Source organism: Rhinoderma darwinii, chromosome 1 (genome assembly GCF_050947455.1).
Source record: "Rhinoderma darwinii isolate aRhiDar2 chromosome 1, aRhiDar2.hap1, whole genome shotgun sequence".
Taxonomy (NCBI): domain Eukaryota; kingdom Metazoa; phylum Chordata; class Amphibia; order Anura; family Rhinodermatidae; genus Rhinoderma; species Rhinoderma darwinii.
Window position 1 is genome coordinate 446,358,266 of NC_134687.1, and position 20,947 is coordinate 446,379,212.

The 20,947-nt window shown below is 43.9% G+C and overlaps 1 long non-coding RNA gene across 1 annotated transcript; it reads left to right on the forward strand.

Moving 5' to 3' along the window:
- The first annotated feature begins 1,370 nt into the window (after window positions 1-1,370).
- On the forward strand, window positions 1,371-16,806 carry LOC142743329 (uncharacterized). The gene is made up of 3 exons (XR_012881546.1): window positions 1,371-1,515; window positions 14,973-15,104; window positions 16,698-16,806. It is a non-coding gene; the product is annotated as an uncharacterized LOC142743329 (long non-coding RNA).
- The last annotated feature ends 4,141 nt before the right edge of the window (window positions 16,807-20,947 follow it).

Consider the following 20,947-nt stretch of genomic DNA (forward strand, 5'->3'; position numbering starts at 1 on the left):
GGGGGGCAGAATCCCCTCCTATAGAGCCCTCTCTGCAGTAAGTCAGACGCTCAGACCACCCCCCCATGCATCCCCCTATCCTTCCATTATAGTGACGTGAGGGCTCTATGGGGTGCATTATTCCCCCCCCCCCATAGAGCCCCTGGCTGTCAGTAAAATGCCCAGACCCCCCCTCGCAGTATACTCCCGGGTACCAGTCCCCCAGCTTTGGCCGTCCAACCCCTTTTAAATTAGTAAAGGCAGGAGCGTGAGAACTGTAAGTGGCGCTCAGTTTTTAATACAGGCCACCGCTCACCTCATGCGTCTCGCCACTTGTCATCTTGCTTGAGGAGAGAGTGCTCCTCCTGCAGACCTGCTCCTCTCCGGCGGCGCGTGCTGCGTACAGCGTCAGAGAGGAGGAGGATTGTTCTTACAGACGTTCCCATCATGCGGCACGTCTGCTAAGTAAAATAAGGCATGCCCCCTCCCCCCCGGTCCAGTCCGTCCCTGGCTCAAAATGCCGCCCGCCATCTTCGGCTAGGCTGTGCCGCCTGAGGCTTTCGGCTCACCTCGCCTCATGGTAGGTGCGGCATTGGTTGAAAGTGCACAAAAAAAAACATGCATTTTTAACTCGATTTCATGCATTTTTTAGATGTGGTTGCAGTAAAAAACTCTAAGTCCGGGTTCCCACGTAGCTGCAGAATTTCCGCAACTTCTCTGTGGAAATTATGCAGCATTTACAGTAGCAGCAAAGTGGATGAGATTAAGAAAATTACAATGTGGTGCAATTTTTTGGACAGAATGTACTGCGGGTTCCAGGTGAGATACGCTGCGTGATTTTTACGCAGTGTATCCGACCTGTGGGAACCCTGCCTAAGGCTTTGTTCCCATCTAAATCGGTTGCTCCGTAAGTGGATTTCGTAGTTTTTTACAGACAAAACAGCTTTTTGTCTGACAAAACGACAGACACCATGCCGGAAACCGGATGGAACTTATTCAATTCAATGGGTTCCGCCTGGCGCTGTTGGTTTCCGTCATGCGATGGATCTGGCACCTCAGTTTTTTTGTTGTTCTGCTCCTATGACAGAGCAGAACAACATAAAGCCCGAACATAGATGCGAAAAGAGCCTAATACTTGTATTTATAAAATCTGTATTTCCTATCACGCTGAGAGCTCAAAATACGTCTTCATTTCAAAAATCTGTTAATACATAATAGTCATAAACCCGATATTTGTCAGAACTTTCTGCCTTAGTCGACTATTCTTCCATAACCTTTACTGTGGGGAGACAATGCATTGATTCATTAAATGTTGTGCTTGTGCCTCCCGCCCCCTTCATTTCTCTCCTAAAAAGCGGGGGAGAACATTGTGAGGCTCAGAGTCTCAGACTCTGCGTGTTGTTCGTATTAGCAGCTTTTTCTAATATGTAACATAGAAAAAAATATTCTTTTCTTGGGGTGTATGTAGCCTAGAATGAAGGATGAAAGGCACATCAAGCACCTTCTGGAGGATCAGACCGCATGCAGAGTGAGCAGGTTGTACAGATTTGGACAATTTTGTCTGTGCTTTAGATGGAATCAGTAATCATAAACAGTAAAATCTTGGCATAGAACCTGTGATGAATCCATCTGTAGAACCAGGAATCAGGCCACGTTAGATCTTACTCATAAGGAATGTTTGCGATGGCTGATTGCAACTTTTTTCATATAGGGACACATTGAAGTCACTGCATGGTCATGGAAATCTTGCAGTTTTTGGCCAACTTGCGGGTGGAGCCCTAGCCAGAATGTGGCCATAACAATAAAACAACAAAACAATCATTATTTCATAATAATTTTAAAGATGCAAAATATTGGTAGTTTTTATTTTATCTACTGAACATCCACTTCCAGTATATTCAGTGTACCTGAAACTAAATTATCATTCACAGCTTTCCAGAGTTTCAAGCTCATATTATTCATTCATTATTACTTGTTCATTATGAATTGTATAGGATAAAAACAGTTAAATAGGAACTACACTTTCATCTAATTTTTGATATGTCATAGAGACATATCAAAAGTTTGGATTGGTGGGGGTCCGGGTGCTGTGACCCCCACCGTCGCTGAAATGAAGGTGCAGAAACACCCATCTGAGCGCTTTGCTCCTTCGGCTGTGATCAGCGCTCATCGTCAGTCTGAAGACGGCTCACATAGAACATTTATGTAAACCGTCTTCAGCTTGACAGGCTTGAGAAAGACCCATAATTGGGTCGAAACGTCGCTATTTATTATGGTGGAATAAATGACACCTTTTTTGATACTATGGTAACTGCGGTCTCTCTATTCTCTTGTGTCTATTTTGGAGTTGTACTGGCTACGACTCGACACTGCCTGCACCGGTTAAAAATTCTCTTGATATAACGTTCCTCTTGAGCGTTTCCTGGGACTGTGATGTGCTGCTGATTTATTTCTCTAAGTAAGAACACAGCCAACAGGGAGAGATTTGTTTCAATATTGGTTTATTGTATATTCTTGGTGACTCAGTGGTCACTAAAGTTCCTTTTACACGGACAGATTTCCTGGCCAGTGACGAGCACCGATTAACGATAATAACATGTCGATCGGCGCTCGATTACTCTATTTACATGGAGCAATAGTCATGAGTATGAGAAATAATAATTGTTAATACCATCATTTGTTCCCATACGGTTTGCATCTTCTCAGCAGCACATCCCATTTACACGGGGACATGTGCTGTCAGCAAATGATAATTTTTTTAGGCAGCATAAAAGGTCCGATCAGCCGATACACGAGCCTGTGTAAAAGGGCCCTAAGACCTCTTGCAGATGCAAATTAAGTAGTATACTATATCTAGGGGGTGTCTCATGAAGACAACCTCTGTCCATATGCCGTATTAGGGGGCATATAGGGAGGCTCCACTAGAGCTGTAAATGTATTACATGGATGGCCATTCATCTGAATACCCGCCATGCAGAGGTCGCAATAACGCAATAACGCCTTCCCGTTTAGACTACTACCCTTTGCACCTTAAAAATAAAAAATAAATTATACTCACCTCACCGCTCCTTCTCCCTCATCACTTCAGCTCAGCTCGTACAATGTAATGATGCTGGGCAGCGTCAGGATGTTATATGCGACGAAGCACTGATGTTGTGCTATGTACGAGCGGCGCTAAGGTGATGAGGGAGCTAGAGGGGAGAAGAAGAGCTGTGAGGTGAGTATGTGTTTTATTTTATATTATGTCCGATAAGGGGGAATGTATGGCACATGGCGTTTGTTGCGCCACAGTTGTGGCCGAAACATGCGATACATTTATTAAGTGGCTTTCGGCTCTTAATAAATGTGTTGCAGTTTACTCTAACTTTTCTTACTATCAAGATTGGCGTGTGAAACGCTAGTCTTAGTAAATTCCCCCTATGATTGCTACGTGTGAACCCAGACTAAATGTCATGGTGCCATTCCACAGTTAAGGTCTACAAATAGACATTTTTATTGATGGGAATGATTTTCCACTACTGCTAATGTCTTTCATTTGTATAGCTGCACATGTATGTTTACTTGATCAAACATTATTATTGTAGGTTTCATCCTTAGCAACCGGAAAATGACAAAATAATCTGAAACAAGTTTTATTCTCAAACTTACATTATTTAGGAGCTGTCGTTTCAGTACTATAGACAATGATTATCGTATAACAATTATTATTTACTGTTGGATCGTCAATAATAATCTTCAAGTCTATGGACACCTTTTCAAGTCAAATTGGAAAAATCTTGTCAACAAAGGGCAGGTCTCTAGTATGACTATAAGGGCTCGTTTACACGAGTGTGTGCGTTTTGAGCACGCAAAAAAAGCGGCGTTTTGCAGGAGCAAAAGGCACTTAACAGCTCCGTGTGTCATCCCCGTATGATGCGCAGCTGCGTGCTTTTCGCGCAGCCGCCATCATTATGACACTCCGTTTGGATGTTTGTAAACAGAAAAGCACGTGGTGCTTTTCAGTTTACAATCATAGTTTGACAGCTGTTGCGAGAATAACGCGCGTCACACGTAAGTGCTTCCGTTTGGTGCACGTGATTTTCACGCACCCATTGACTTCAATGGGTGCGTGATGCGCGAACAACGCACAAACATAGGACATGTTGTGAGTTTTTCGCAGCGGACTCACGCTGCGCAAAACTCACGGACTGTCTGCACTGCCCCATAGACTAACATAGGTCCGTACGACACGCGTGAAAATCATGCGCGTTGCACGGACGTAATACACGCTTGTGTAAACTAGCCCTATGGCTGGGTTCACACACCCTATTTACGGACGTAATTCGGGCCTTTTAACCTCGAATTACGTCCGAAAATACGTCTCCAATGCGCCGGCAAACATCTGCCCATTCATTTGAATGGGCTTTACGATGTTCTGTGCCGACGGTCATATTTTTTACGCACCGCTGTCAAAAGACGGCGCGTAAAAAAGACGCCCGCGTCAAAGAAGTGCCTGTCACTTCTTGGGACGTAATTGGAGCCGTTTTCCATTGGCACCATAGAAAAACAGCTCCAATTACGTCCGTAATGGATGCAGCGAAAAACGCCGGCAACATGCCATTACGTCTGAAATTCAGGAGCTGTTTTCTCCTGAAAACAACTCCGTGATTTCAGCCGTAATGGACGCTGCCGTGTGAACATACCCTTAGGGTATGTTCACACGCAGTAGCAAAATACGTTGAAATTACGGAGCTGTTTTTTAACAACTCGCGTTTTTCGCTGCGTATTTTACGGACGTTATTGGAGCTGTTTTTCAATGGAGTCAATGAAAAATGGCTCCAAAAACGTCCCAAGAAGTGACATGCACTTCTTTACGCGAGCGTCTTTTTACGCGCCGTCTTTTGACAGCGACGCGTAAAATTACACCTCGTGGGAACAGAACATCGTAAAACCCATTGAAAACAATGGGCAGATGTTTGTAGGCGTAATGGAGCCGTTTTTTCAGGCGTAATTCGAGGCGTAAAACGCCCAAATTACATCTGAAAACAGTGCGTGTGAACATACCCTTAGGCTGGATTCACACGAGCATGTTCGGTCCGTAAAGGACGGGACGTATTTCGGCCGCAAGTCCCGGATCGAACACACTGCAGGGAGCCGGGCTCCTAGCATCATAGTTATGTACAATGCTAGGAGTCCCTGCCTCGCTGCAGGACAACTGTCCCGTACTGTAATCATGTTTTCCGTACGGGACAGTAGTTCCGCGGTGAGGCAGGGACTGCTAGCGTCGTACATAACTATGATGCTAGGAGCCCGGCTCCCTGCAGTGTGTTCGGTCCGGGACTTGCGGCCGAAATACGTTCCGTCCTTTACGGACCGAACATGCTCGTGTGAATCCAGCCTCACATGGGTGTGATGTGTGTTAGAGCTTATTCAGACGAACGTATAATTCGTCCGTGCTACGCGGGTGATTTTCACGCGTGTCACACGGACCAATGTTAGTCAATGGGCCCGTTCAGACTGTCCGTGATTTTCACGCAGCGTATGTCCGCTGCGTAAAACTCACGACATGTCCTATATTTGCCTGTTTTACGCGCATCACGCACCCATTGAAGTCAATGGGTGCGTGAAAACCACGCACGGCACACGGACGCACTTCCGTGTGCCGCGCGTGATGCGCGCTACAGTAGTCAAAACTATGAATGAAAACAGAATACAAACAGAGTGTCATAATGATGGCGGCTGCGCGAAAATCGCACAGCCACGCATTATATGCTGCTGACACACGGAGCTTTTATGGACCTTTTGCGCGCGCAAAACGCCGCATTTTTTGCGCGCGCAAAACGCACACGCTCGTGTGAATCCGGCCTTATGAAGAGTCTGAGGTGTGGTAGGCGTGCAATGAACATTTAGGGTGTTGATGCATTTTTAAACATTGTTACATGCATCATCACTTGCAGACATATTGTTTCCCTTGATCAATTGTATTGCCTGCACTAGATGTGGAACACAATAGGCACTATTCATCAAATAATGAAAAATGCTATAGGTCAATGACAGACATAAGCTAAAATTATATTTTTCTTGTGTGTGCCTCATTTATCAAAACTTTCTAAACAGAGAAACTAATCAAAGTACAGCTTTCATTTTTCCACAGCAGTTTAAGAAATGAAAGCTGAGCACTGATTGGTTGCTATAGGCAACATGGCCAGTTTTGTAAAATGAGACCCACTATTATGCCTGACTTAGGGATTCTATCTTTGGTGTTCTTTGAATACCTGAGTCAAGCACCGTCCCATCAAGCCATATACTATGCATAACACAGTGTATATGTTTTGACCAGAATGTTACATTAATTTTGACCATTTTTTTTTTTAACCAATGAATTTGCTGAAAAGTATTGAATAGATGGAAGGACTAAGTATTATTTCTTTCAAGCAACAATTTTAGGCCTAGTGCACACAGAGTTTTTTCCTTCAGGAATTTTGAGGCAGATTTTGACCTGCCTGCACTCTCTTTGCTTCGTGGTCATTGAGAGCCGCAGGCAAAAACGCAGCGAAAACTGCTTTCTTTCCCTCCCATTGATTTCAATGGGAGGTCAGAGACGGAAACGCCTGAAGAAAGAGGATGATGCTTCTTTTTCCTACGAGAGTTTTTTTCCGCTGAAATCAATGGGGGGGGGGCGTTTTCGGACGATTTTTGGCGCGGTATCCAACGCGGTTTCTACATAGGGCACATTCAGAGGTGGTGGAATTGCTGTTGAATTCCGCTGCGGACAGTCCGCAGTGGAATTCTGCAGCAGTCGTTTTTTACATTTGTTTCTATACATTTTTAGGAAACTTATGTCCCGCAGGCTGTTGTGCAGATGTTTCCCCCCGCAGCATGCTCATTATGTTGCAGAGAAGAAGCAGATTTTCACTGTGGATTTATTGATATCCACAACGTCTGCATTACCTGTCAAATATGAAAATTCGCAAAGAATCTGCAGCAACATTTTCAGCGGAAAAATTCTGCCACATCTGAACATGGCCTTATAGTCTTGCATTAGCAGGATTCTATTTGTGTACGGATACAGATATAAACAATACAATTTGCTAAGTTGGCATTTACATGGTTGCAATAGGGAATAAGCTACTTAACCCCTTAATGACCGCCGATTAGCCTTTTCACGGCGGTCATTAATGGGCTTTATTCCACGGCGCTGCATTAGAATAAAGTAAACAGAGCAGGGAGCGGTGAAATCTCCCTGCTCTCAGCTGCTAGAGGCAGCTGAGGGCTGGGGGCGTCCCTGCTCTGCCGGGTGAGATCGATATTCGTATCGATCTCACCCGTTTAACCCCTCAGATGCGGTGCACAATAGCGTGCACCGCATCTGAGTGGTTTTAGAGAGAGGGAGGGAGCTCCCTCTCATCCCACCGACACCCGGCGATAAGATCGCCGAGTGTCTGTGTCTGCGATGGCAGCCGGGGGCCTAATAAAGGCCCCCAGGTCTGCCAGTAATGAATGCCTGCTAGGCTATGCCAGAGGCATGACCTAGCAGATGCCTGTCCGTTTTAAACGGACAGGCAGTAATACACTGCAATACAAAAGTATTGCAGTGTATTATAAATGCGATCAGATGATCGCATATGAAAGTCCCCTAGTAGGACAAGTAAAAAAAAAAAAATTGGATAAAGTTAATAAAAAAAAATGTGAAAAAAAAATAATTAAAAACCCACTTTTTCCCCTTACAAACTGCTTTATTATTAAAAAAACCACAATAAAGCAAAAAGGTTACGCATATTTGGTATCGCCGCATTCGTAACGACCCCGACTATAAAGCTGTTACATTATTTAACCCGCACGGTGAACGCTGTCAGAAATAAAATAAAAAACAATGGAAAAATTGCTGTTTTCTGTTAATCCTGACTTTAAAAAAATGTGATAAAAAGTGATCAAAAAGTCGCACCTACTCTCAAATGCTACCAATAAAAACTACAAGTCATCCCACAAAAAACAAGCCCTCATACAACTGCATCGGCGGAAAAATAAAATAGTTATAGCTCTTCGAATGTGACGATGGAAAAACTTAAAAAATGGCCATTAGGGCCCAGAATGCAAGCAGGGGGAAGGGGTTAAAAATTCAAAGGCATGTAAACATTTGAAGACATTTTTTTTATTTTTATGTATCAATGTTTATTAAATAGTTTTCAATTGGGGTATATGAAAAAAATATTTACTTTTTGAAATGCAGTTTCTAAGGCGGGATTCACACGACCGGGTCCCGCCCGAGCCCGAGTGTCGGCCGGTAAAATCGGCCATTTTGCCCGGCCGGTTTGCATAAAGTTTTGCATCCGTTCCGGGCCGGGCAGATCTGGACAGTGACATCAGCGGCAACTCCTGAAGGGGAATCCCCATGTGTTCGGGGATTCCGCTTCAGGAGTTTCCCCTGATGTCACTGCCCAGATATGGACAGAGACATCAAGCGCTCTGTCCAGGAGCAGAATCCCCGAAAACACGGGGATTCCGCTCCTTCAAGGAGCTAAAGTGGGGCTAGCACATAGTAGAGCGGGGAGATACCTCCCTGCTTTGCTATAGTGGCGTCGCTACAGTAGTAGCAGCCGCAGCAGCAGCAGCTGCTAGCGGCACCATGGAAGGTGTCGCCGGGCCAGGGCGCTTTTAACAAGCAGGGGAAGGGAGCCAGCGCAGCGCTCCCTTCCACCTGCTGTACACTCCGGCCCTGCCACACAGTGTACAGCGTAGCCATTCGTCCGAATGGCATCAACTCCTCCTCCTCACATGCACTCTGCGCTGTGAGGAGGAGGAGGAGATAGAGCGCAAGCCACAGAAAACCCGGCCATCACTCGGGACACATTCCGGTGATGGACGTGTATTACCCGTCCCCATAGACTTCTATGGGAGCCGGGCGGCCGGGTACCCGGCCGAAAATAGAGCATGTCATATTTTTTGACGGCCGGTTTTCCCGGCCGTCAAAAAAATCGGTCGTGTGAATAGCCCCATTAGGGGTCTATTATTCCTAATGCAGCCGGGTGCCGGCCGATTTATGAACGGCCGGCACCCGGACGGGAAACCCTGTTGTGTGAATGAGGCCTAAGTATCCTGGATACCTAGAAGCCGTATCTTGCGGTCACAGCTGGTTTTGTCAGGTCAGCGGGACTGATGGCATCGGTGAGCGCTGGTCTTGCGTGTCCAGCTTTTATTGATCCAAATTCATGAACTTAAGGCCTAAGTCACACAAACGGGTTTGTTTTGCGCACGTAAAAAAAACTGCGTTTTGCAGTTCCGTGTGTCATCAGTGTTTGGTGCGTGCCTGCATTATTTTCGCTCGTATGGCATCCTTATGTCAAGCGGATGTGCGTCCGTGTGCTGTCCGTTCACGCTGCGTGAGAAACACGGAATGTGTGAATGGCCCCATTGACTTGCATAGGTCCGTGCGACGTGCGTGATTTTCACGCGCATATCACGGACGTGAAATACGCTCGTGTAAATAAGGCCTAAGGGTAAGGCCGCACGGAGCGGCCCTGACACGGTCGCAACGCGACCAACAACCGCGCTGGCACTATGTAGGCGCGGCTGTCAAATACCTTGTTAAAGAGAACCTTTCACCTCCCCATACATGTGCAGCTGAGTGCAGCATGTGAGGGTATGTGCACACACACTAATTACGTCCGTAATTGACGGACGTATTTCGGCCGCAAGTCCCGGACCGAACACAGTGCAGGGAGCCGGGCTCCTAGCATCATACTTATGTACAATGCTAGGAGTCCCTGCCTCGCTGCAGGACAACTGTCCCGTACTGTAATCATGTTTTCAGTACGGGACAGTAGTTCCACGGAGAGGCAGGGACTCCTAGCATCGTACATAAGTATGATGCTAGGAGCCCGGCTCCCTGCACTGCGTTCGGTCCACTACTTGCGGCCGAAATACGTCCGTCAATTACGGACGTAATTAGTGTGTGTGCACATACCCTAATGGTGAGGGCTGAACAAACCCTGGGGCACTTTAAATTCTTTTTCTACCTCCCTCCGTTATTTAGATATTGGTGCCGTTATATTTGGCGCCCGATATTTAAATAACCCCCTGAACAGTCAACGGGGCGTGTACTGGCAAGGGGGCGTGTTACTATGGCTGTGACAGTGTCCAATCAGATATGGACTGTTACAGCAAGACGCAATTACGGACCTGCCCGGTTCTATTGGCCGCGGACACCTTTCCGTAGCGCTACAGATAGGTGTCCATGCCGTAGAACCGTGCCGGGTGTGCATGAGGCCTCAAATGGAGACTTTCAGTGGAGGAACAGGGGAACAAACAGAGACGTCAGCAACCCAGTCCAAGTCATGTCTAAAAGCTAGTATGGGTGTTGGCTATCCATGAGTTCTATATTTTGACAAATTTATCCGGACATCCATGCGCTGCATAAGTGATTTGAAAAATGAGCTCTGAGCCTTAAAGAGGCTCTGTCACCATTTATAACTTCCCTATCTCCTACCTAATCTAATAGGTGCTTTAAAGCTGATAACGACTGTGTTGTTGTTGTTGTTGTTGTTTTTAACTCCTTAATGACCGCCCACCGTCTTTTGACGGCAGGCGGTGCAGGTCCCCAGCCTACAACGACGTCTTTTGGCGTCGCTGTATTTGAGGCTGATAAGCGCTTGTGTGAGCGCTCATCCTCTAGGCAGGAGCTGTAACTAACAGCTCCAAATCCCAGAGCAGCCTCCTGAACACAGCTGGAGTCGGAAAACATTCGGACCCCAGCTGTTTAACCCTTTGATTACCGCGGTCCGTGACCACGACATGATCAAATGGAGTTCCCCTCTGCAATCAAATACCGGGGAATCCCTCTGCAGTCAGCCCTTGGGACCTATAAAGGACCCCAGGGCTGTCTGTTCCGTTTGCCTGCTTTTCGGGCACTCTATGTGCTGCCCGATCAGCAGCCTGTGTCATAGTGACACAGTGTAATAAATTAGCATACAGGAATACATTACAAGTAAAAAATAAAGTTATAAATAAGGTTATCCCTTAATGGGATTAAAAAAAAAAAAAAGTCCCCCAAAAAATAAATAAATAAAAAAAGTCCAAAAAAAAAGGCATTATTTTGCATTAAATATATTTTATTGCCCCTACACTAAATAAAAACAAAAAACCTACACATATTAGGTATCTATACGACCGTAATAACCTGAAGAATTAATCTAAAGGGTTATTTAGCATGAAACGTGAACGGGATAGAAAATAAACAAGAAAAACAATGCCAATAATCGCTTTTTCCTATATTCCCGCCGTAAAAAAAAAATAGTCTACCCCCATACTGTGGGGAAACAAAATACTATTTCTCTCACATAAAACAAGGCCCCTTATAGTCACGTCAATGAAAAAATAAAAAAGTTATGGCTGCTGAAAGGCAGAGAGGCAAAAACAGTCAGGGTATGTGCACACGATATCAGGCATTTACGTCTGAAAAGACAGACTGTTTTCAGGAGAAAACAGCTGCCTCGTTTCACACGTAAATGCTCCTCCTCGCATTTTGCGAGGCTTCTCTGACAGCCGTAAATTTTGAGCTGTGCTTCATTGAGTTCAATGAAGAACGGCTCAAATTACGTCTGAAAGAAGTGTCCTGCACTTCTTTTGATGAGGCTGTATTTTTACGCGTCGTCGTTTGACAGCTGTCAAACGACGACGCGTAAATGACAGGTTGTCTGCACAGTACGTCAACAAACCCATTCAAATAAATGGGCAGATGTTTGCCGACGTATTGTAGTCCTATTTTGAGACGTAACACGAGGCATAATACGCCTCGTTTACGCCTGAAAATAGGTCGTGTGAACCCAGCCTCAGGGTATGTTCACACGCAGTGTTTTCAGGCGTATTTTGGGGCGTTTACGCCTACAAACATCTGCCCATTGAAATCAATGGGAAAAACAGCATTTAGTTCATATGGGGCGTCTATTCACGCCTCTGTTTTAAAAAACGGAGCGTAAAAAGACGCTCCGTAAAAAGAAGTAGAATGTCACTTCAAAAAACGCCTGAAAAGAAGCCTCAAAAAAAGCTCCAAATTAAAAGAAGCTTCATTTTCAGCTTCAAAAACGCCTGAAAATCAGAGGCTGTTTTCTCTGAAATCAGCTCCGTATTTTCAGACGTTTTTGGTTAAGCGTGTGAACATACCCTAAAATTTAGAAGGTCATTAAGGACTTTTCAGGCCCGGTCAGTAAGGGTATGTGCACACGTAGTGACCAAAAACTTCTGAAAATACGGAGCTGTTTTCAAGGGAAAACAGCCCTTGATTTTCAGACGTTTTTTGAGCAACTCGCGTTTTTTGAGGCGTTTTCGTGGCGTTTTTTACGTCTGTTTTTGGAGCTGTTTTCATTGGAGTCTATGAGAAAACGGCTCCAAAAACGTCCAAAGAAGTGTCCTGCACTTCTTTGACGAGGCAGTTATTTTACGCATCGTCGTTTGACAGCTGTCAAACGACGACGCGTAAATTACAGGTCGTCGGCACAGTACGTCGGCAAACCCATTCAAATGAATGGGCAGCTGTTTGCCGACGTATTGGAGCCGTATTTTCAGGTGTAAATCGAGGCATAATACGCCTCGTTTACGCCTGAAAATAGGTCATGTGAACCCAGCCAAAGGGGTTAAAAACTTTAATTATTTACAAAGTTATGATCATTTTTAGATTTTTGCTAATTTTTTCTTAATGACCAACTGGGCGTTTTTTTTTTCGTTTTACCATGTAGGCGTTGTATAGAAAAGCGTATGACACTGACCAATCAGCGTCATACACTTCTCTTCAGTCCAGCCCAGCTGCTACTGCAGAGGATAATCGTCCTGGCACGGCTGGAGGCAATGTCTGGTCCGTCTTCCGTCACTCTGGGGAAGGACCTACGGGAGTAAGTGATGTCACAGCGTGATCTCGCGATGAACCTGGGCTGGACTGAAGAGAAGTGTATGACGCTGATTGGTCAGCGTCATACACTTTTGTTCAGTCCAGCCCAGCTTCATTCACAGCCCAGCGTGATCTCTGCTAGTATCGCGAGATTACGCTGTGAAGGTCACTTTCTCCCATAGGCCCTTCCCCGGAGCGACGAAGACGGACCAGACACAATTTTCTATACAACACCCACATGGTAAAACCCAAAAAAAAGTCCAGTTGGTCATTAAGAAATTATTAGCATAAATCAAAAAATGATCATAACTTTGTAAATAATAAACATTTTTTTTTTTAGAAAAAACACACTGTAGTTATCATCGCCCATTAGATTAGGTAGGAGATAGGGAAGTTATAAACTGGTGACAGATCCTCTTTAAAAAGTGGTAGGGTAGAGTTTACTAATGTGATTCATGCTGACAATGTAGGAACCTTAGGATGCTTCCAATTCAGGAGTATAGTTTTCTTGGCATAAAACAAGAGGAGCATCATTAGAGACCTAAAGGCCACAGTGGGTACAAGTTCTTCCACCAGCAATAAAAGTCAAACCCTTGGTTGGAGTATACGAGGGAGTCCGACTTTAAAGAAGCACTCCACTTTATTTTTTTTATTGCACCCTCCGTTTGTACATTGGTGTTTAAGTGTGGTGCTGTGTGCAGAAATACTTACCGATCCCCACATCTTGTCGTTTTTTCCAGCGCCGCTCACGTGATCTTTATTCTGACCTGGTCTGGAATCGCTGCTTTTCAGAAAACCGGAAGTAAGGCTCTCAATTCATTCCTATGGAGCCGCGTTCTGCCTCCCATAGGAATACATTGAGAGCCTGAGTTCCGGTTTATTCAAAAGCACAGTGACTTCAACAAGTAAGAGGGAAGATCACGTGAGCGGCGCTGGACCCGAAAAAGACAATATGCGGGGATCGGTAAGTATTTTTGGACACAGCACCCCACTGAAACACCAATTTACAAATGCAGTGTCACGATCCATGGGTATGTGGACCCACTAGGCCGCACCACCGCAGCGGAGCAGCAGCTGGCCAAACAACAGTCCTAGTACAGGAGTACCTTTGATAGTCCAGACAGTAGCTGAGGCTTAGGCACAGATGAACTTGAAGGCAGTTGATGCCACATGTGACAGATGATATCAGGCGTGGCAGATGACACCACACGTGGTGTGAGACAGCAGGCATGACAGATGGCAGAATATGACTCCAACACTCTAAGGCTCAGGAACACACACAGCATGGGACACAGGATACAGATAGCAGGGCACGGGAACAACGGGAACAGGGTAACACTAAGGGACCATTTGCTAAGACTAACAGGTATACACACCTGTTAGCGAGTCATTTATATGCGCATCTTCAGCGCAACATATTCTTGACTCTTAAAGTTATTAGTCTATATCTCACAGTGCAGTTATGATTGGTGACTGGGTGTATTCCCTGTCATCTCCATTAAATTGCATTTTTTGGTATCTTCTAAGTTCCCTTTACGCTGTACATGGACGCAACCGACTGTGTGCACGGTTCCTAGAATAAAGTTTTCATTTTGACAATAAGATTATACAAACATGGCCGCTGCTGGCCTTGTATGCTGTACTAAGATGGCCGCCGCCTGCCTCATAGTGGCACTGCGCATGCGCGAAAGTGCGCTGTAGAAAGAGACTACTCTGTCATAGATAGTCGCCACCCCACTTTTCAGGCGCCGGAACTACAACCCGAACACATGGATCCGAGGTAAACACAAGGCTCATGTTTTTAATTTGTTATATTATGTGCACCTGCACTTTTTTTAAAGTTGTTCACCAATTAGCATTTTTCTGCTGTAATCTGGATGGCCCGGATTGATCTGAGGACCATCATATATACAGAATGACACTTCTTTGTATTTTATAACTTTTACTGATGCAACATGACTGTATCTTTGTACTTATTTATGTTTTATGCTAAATCACTTGCCTAATGAGACCAGTTGTGTGGTCTCCATATATAGCACATGCTTTTACACTGTTTGTGTGTTTGAGAAAGGCTCCATGTAAAGAGCCGAAACGTCGCACAGGGGCTACTAAAAAGCAGTTTTTTCTAAAACAGATTGGAGTGCTGACTCTTATTGGACGAATATTGAGGATCTGGGAGCAGTGATCGGGCTCCTGGGACGTGCACCCACCTATATTCCTGACTGGTGCTGCTGGATGGTGGACATTCTACATACGCGATTTACCAGTAAGCACAGTAACCTTTCCTAATCATGTTGGAAATTGTTGATACTCATGACACAACAGCCCCTGATAATTTCTGTTACACGGAGGCCGATGCTCATCGCATCCTGCAAGATCTGGAGGGAGAGGCTGGTTTTTTGAAGACACCATCCGTTGTGGAGTTTAAACGCAGGATGGAAAATGAAACCAAGCGTTTGATCGCTCTACGATTACATGTTACAACGTTGGGGGCATATTACAAGTCTAAGATGATCCCCAGGGGTTTGAGGTCCACCCTCAAACCCAATTTGTTCTCACAGAGTGAGTTACATTGTAACCGGCTACAGCATCTTTCAAACAAATATTCCTTTGATGTGATGTTGTTAAATATTGAGTATCTTAAACAGGAAATCACTACGGTCTCAATATCACTCACTGAAGTTGATCGTACCCTTGTCTCCATGTTGGAGACACATGAATACGAGAAATTTTCATCCGATTTAAAAAAATCATCGGATAAATTCAAAGGTGAACAAGAGGAAGTAAAAAGGAGGAAATGGCAGCGCGATAGCAAGGATTATTGCAGAGGTCATGTCTACAATTGGAATGATGACCAACGAGGAAAATATTCAAATCAATTGTTTGACAGTTAAGAAAACTGATAAAAACAATCTGTTAGTATTTAACAGTAACCATCCACGTTCTATGATTAAAAGTCTCCCGATAAGCCAATTTATTTGTGGTAAACATATTACCAATGTGGAGGATAAATTGGAGGGTACTCTTCAAAAAATTGAGGATAAATTTGTTCAGAGAGGCTATCCATCAGTACCCCTTAGACAACAAAGAGCACCATTTGTGAGCACCTTTGCTGAAAATAGTGATAGTGTTAATAAAATCCTTTTAAAATACTGGCCCATCCTGAGACATAGGCTACCGCATATTCCATAAATTAAGAGTAATCCTCTTTTTTCCTACCGCAGGTCACCTAATCTTCAGGACAGATTAGTAAACGCTGATATAGGCCCTGGTAGAGTGAACAGACAAACGTAATTTACCAAAAGCAAAACAGGCTGTTTTCCGTGTCTGAATTGTGTCAATTGCCCTCTGATTCGAAAGGGCTCACAATTTATCCATCCCCAGACGAAACGAACATATGATATTAGGTTCTACTTAAATTGTAACTCAGACCATGTCATATATGTACTAGAATGTCCATGCCACCTCCTCTATGTTGGAGAAACTTCGCTCGAATTCAAAACACGGTTAAATCAACACCGCTACACGATCCGCAAAAAACGTATGGACCTTCCTGTGTCCAAGCATTATATAGAAGCTGGACACACGGAAAAAGATATACGAGTATATTTGATAGACCATGTACCAATGTTACGTAGAGGTGGAGACCGTATTAAATCTCTCAAATATAGAGAGCTTCAATGGATTGAGAGATTGCAAACATTGAGACCTAGGGATCTCAATGTTGACTTTATAATGCATGGTGTAGTCTAGGGATCTGCTTACACTCCGTGGGGATGTATTGTTCATAGGTCTTCCTGTATATGAACCAGTGTAAAATCTACCAAATTTGTAACCTTGTCTATTTCATTTCTTCCAGATCTCTGATAAACAGAAAATATCAAGTATCACCTGTGTCTTACCTTGGATCCACAATTTCGGGATATCGGACCATCTTTATCACATATTGTTATGATTTGCTTCTTATGGTATCTTATTCAATTGCATTAAATAATACTTTATATATGAATATATCTACCAAAAATTTGATTTAACCCCTTCCCTCTTTAGCCACTTTTGACCTTCCTGACAGAGCCTAATTTTTCAAATCTGACATGTTTCACTTTATGTGGTAATAACGTCGGAATGCTTGTACCTATCCAAGCGTTTCCGAGATTGTTTCCTCGTGACACATTGGACTTTAAGATAGTGGTAAAATTTGGTCGATACATTCAGTATTTAATTGTGAAAAACACCAAAATATAGTGAAAAATTGCAAAAATTTGCATTTTTATCAATTTAAATGTATCTGCTTGTAAGACAGGCAGTTATAACACACAAAATTGTTGCTAATTAACATCCCCCATTTGTCTACTTTAGTTTAGCATCGTTTTTTGAACATCCTTTTATTTTTCTAGGACGTTACAAGGCTTAGAACTTTAGCAGCAATTTCTCACATTTTCAAGAAAATTTCAAAAGGCTATTTTTACAGGGGGCAGTTCAGTTCTGAAGTGGCTTTGAGGGCCTTATATATTAGAAACCCCCAATAAGTCACCCCATTTTAAAAACTGCACCCCTCAAAGAATTCAAAACAGCATTTAGAAAGTTTCTTAACCCTTTAGACGTTTCACTGGAATTAAAGCAAAGTAGAGGTGAAATTTACAAATTTCGTTTTTTTTGCAGAAATTCATTTTGAATCCATTTTTTTTTGTAACACAGAAAGTTTCACCAGAAATATGCAACTCAATATTTATTGCCAAGATTCTATTTTTAGAAATATCCCACATGTGGCTGTAGCGTGCTTATGGACTGAAGCACCGGCCTCAGAAGCAAAGGAGCACCTAGAGGATTTTGGGGCCTTGTTTTTATTACAACATATTTTAGGCACCATATCAGGTTTGAAGGACTCTTGCAGTGCCAAAACAGTAGAAACCCCCCACAAGTGACCCCATTTTGGAAACTACACCCCTTCAGAAAATTATCTAGGGGTATAGTGAGCATTTTGACCCCACAAGATTTTTGCAGAAATTATTGGAAGTAGGACGTGAAAAGGAAAATCTACATTTTTCCCAATAAAACTTAGGTTTAGCTATTTTTTTTTCATTCCCACAAGGACTTAAGGAAAAAAAGCACCACAAAATTTGTAGAGCAGTTTGTCCCGAGTAAAACAGTACCCCACATGTGGTCATAGACTGCTGTTTGGACACACGGCAGGGCTTAGAAGGGAAGGAACACCATTTGACTTTTGGAGCTCAAATTTAGCAGGAATGGTTTGCGGAGGCCATGTCGCATTTGCAAAGCCCCTGAGGGGACAAAACAGTGGAATCCCCCCACAAGTGACCCCATTTTGGAAACTACACCCCTTCAGGAAATTATCTCGGGGTATAGTGAGCATTTTGACCCCACAGGATTTTTGCAGAAATTATTGGAAGTAGGACGTGAAAATGAAAATCTACATTTTTCCCAATAAAACGTAGGTTTAGCTATTTTTTTTTCATTCCCACAAGGACTTAAGGAAAAAAAGCACCACAAAATTTGTAGAGCAGTTTGTCCCGAGTAAAACAGTACCCCACATGTGGTCATAGACTGCTGTTTGGACACACGGCAGGGCTTAGAAGGGAAGGAACGCCATTTAACTTTTGGAGCTCAAATTTAGCAGGAATGGTTTGTGGAGGCCATGTCGCATTTGCAAAGCCCCTGAGGGGACAAAACAGTGGAATCCCCCCACAAGTGACCCCATTTTGGAAACTACACCCCTTCAGGAAATTATCTAGGGGTATAGTGAGCATTTTGACCCCACAGGATTTTTGCAGAAATTATTGGAAGTAGGACGTGAAAATGAAAATCTACATTTTTTCCAATAAAACTTAGGTTTAGCTAATTTTTTTTCATTCCCACAAGGACTTAAGGATAAAAAGCACCACAAAATTTGTAGAGCAGTTTGTCCCGAGTAAAACAGTACCCCACAAGTGGTCATAGACTGCTGTTTGGACACACGGCAGGGCTTAGAAGGGTAGGAACGCCATTTGACTTTTGGAGCTCAAATTTAGCAGGAATGGTTTGCGGAGGCCATGTCGCATTTGCAAAGCCCCTGAGGGGACAAAACAGTGGAATCCCCCCACAAGTGACCCCATTTTGGAAACTACACCCCTTCAGGAAATAATCTAGGGGTATAGTGAGCATTTTGACCCCACAGGATTTTTGCAGAAATTATTGGAAGTAGGTAGTGAAAATGAAAATCTACATTTTTTCAAATAAAATGTAGGCTTAGCTATATTATTTTTCATTTCCACAAGAACAAAAGGAGAAAAAGCTGTACAAAATTTGTAAAGCTATTTCTACCGAGTAAAACAGTACCCCACATGTGGTCATAAACAGCTGTTTGGACACACAGCAAGGCTGAGAAGGGAAAGAACGCCATTTGGAGCTCAAATTTATCAGGAATGGTTTGCGGAGGCCATGTCGCATTTGCAAAGCCCTGAGGGGACAAAACAGTGGAAACCCCCCACAAGTGACCCCATTTTGGAAACTACACCCCTTAAGGAAATTATCTAGGGGTATAGTGAGCATTTTGACCCCACAGGATTTGATTTTTGCAGAAATTATTGGAATTAGGTCGTGAAAATGAAAATCTACATTTTTTCAAATAAAATGTAGGCTTAGCTATATTTTTTTCATTTCCACAAGGACAAAAGGAGAAAAAGCTCTACAAAATTTGTAAAGCTATTTCTACCGAGTAAAACAGTACCCCACATGTGGTCATAAAAAGCTGTTTGGACACACGGCAAGGCTGAGAAGGGAAAGAACGCCATTTGGAGCTCAAATTTATGAGGAATGGTTTGCGGAGGCCATGTTGCATTTGCAAAGCCCCTGAGGGGACAAAACAGTGGAAACCCCCAAAATTGACCCCTTTTGGGAAACCATGCCACTCAAGGAAATTATTTAGGGGTATAGTGAGCATTTAAATAAATGATCCAATTAAAAATCCATGGATGTGTGATAAACTTTGAAGCACTCCTTTATACACAGGCCAGGTTTGTCGGGGCAGGTGTCGCACTGATAAATGGTGTCTCGTCTTCTCCCCCTTTTGTAACAGACTTTGCACCTTTTTTGGCTCCTTCCCTTTTTACCAGTGGAGGGGATTTAGTCGGGAAAGTGTTGCCCTGGTACAATACGTGGACCATCGCATCTAGAAGTACTGGGGCCCTCCCCTTCCTGGTTCCCAAATACAAGGGCCTTGATAACCACCTCTTGAAAATTAAGGAATGTCCCTGTCCGGCCTGCACATTGGTATAGAACGTAAGCGTTATACAATGCCATCTGTACCATGTGCACGGCCAGCTTTTTATACCACACCTTTGTTTTCCGCATGGCACTGTATGGCTTTAGTACTTGATCAGAGAGATCAACCGCTCCCATGTACTTATTGTAGCCGAGGATGCAATCTGGCTTGGAGGTCATTGTGGTGGTACCTCGGACAGGTACAGAGGTGCTGCCGCAACCATGTATTGTGGTCAACATAAGGACATCCCTCTTGTCCTTATACTTGACCAGCAACAAGTTATCGCTGTGTAGTGCCCTGCTTTCTCCCTTTCTTAGTGGTTGCCCAATCAGATTTTTAGAGAGGCCTCTCTGGTTTTTGCGCACGGTGCCGCATGCTGAAGTATTTTTGGTGGAGAGGCATTTAAATAGTGGGATGCTGGTGTAGAAGTTATCCACGTAAAGGTGCTAACCCTGGTCCAGCAGTGGGTGCATCAAATCCCACACTATTTTCCCACTAACTCCCAGGACAGGTGGGCATTCTCGGGGTTCTATCCTGGTGTCCTTCCCTTCATAAACCCTAAACCTAAAGGTGTACCCTGAGCTGCTCTAGCACAGCTTGTACATTTTAATTCCGTACCTCGCCCTCTTGCTTGGCAGGTATTGGCAGAATTTTAGTCTCCCCTTAAAATGTACAAGGGACTCGTCTATTGCTATATTCTTTTCGGGGGTGTACACTTCAGGAAATTTGGTGCAGAAATGATCAATGACTGGCCTGATTTTGAAAAGGCGATCGTATGTGGGGTCATCACGGGGTGGGCACTGTGCATTATCACTATAATGCAAAAATTTCAGAATGATTTCAAATAG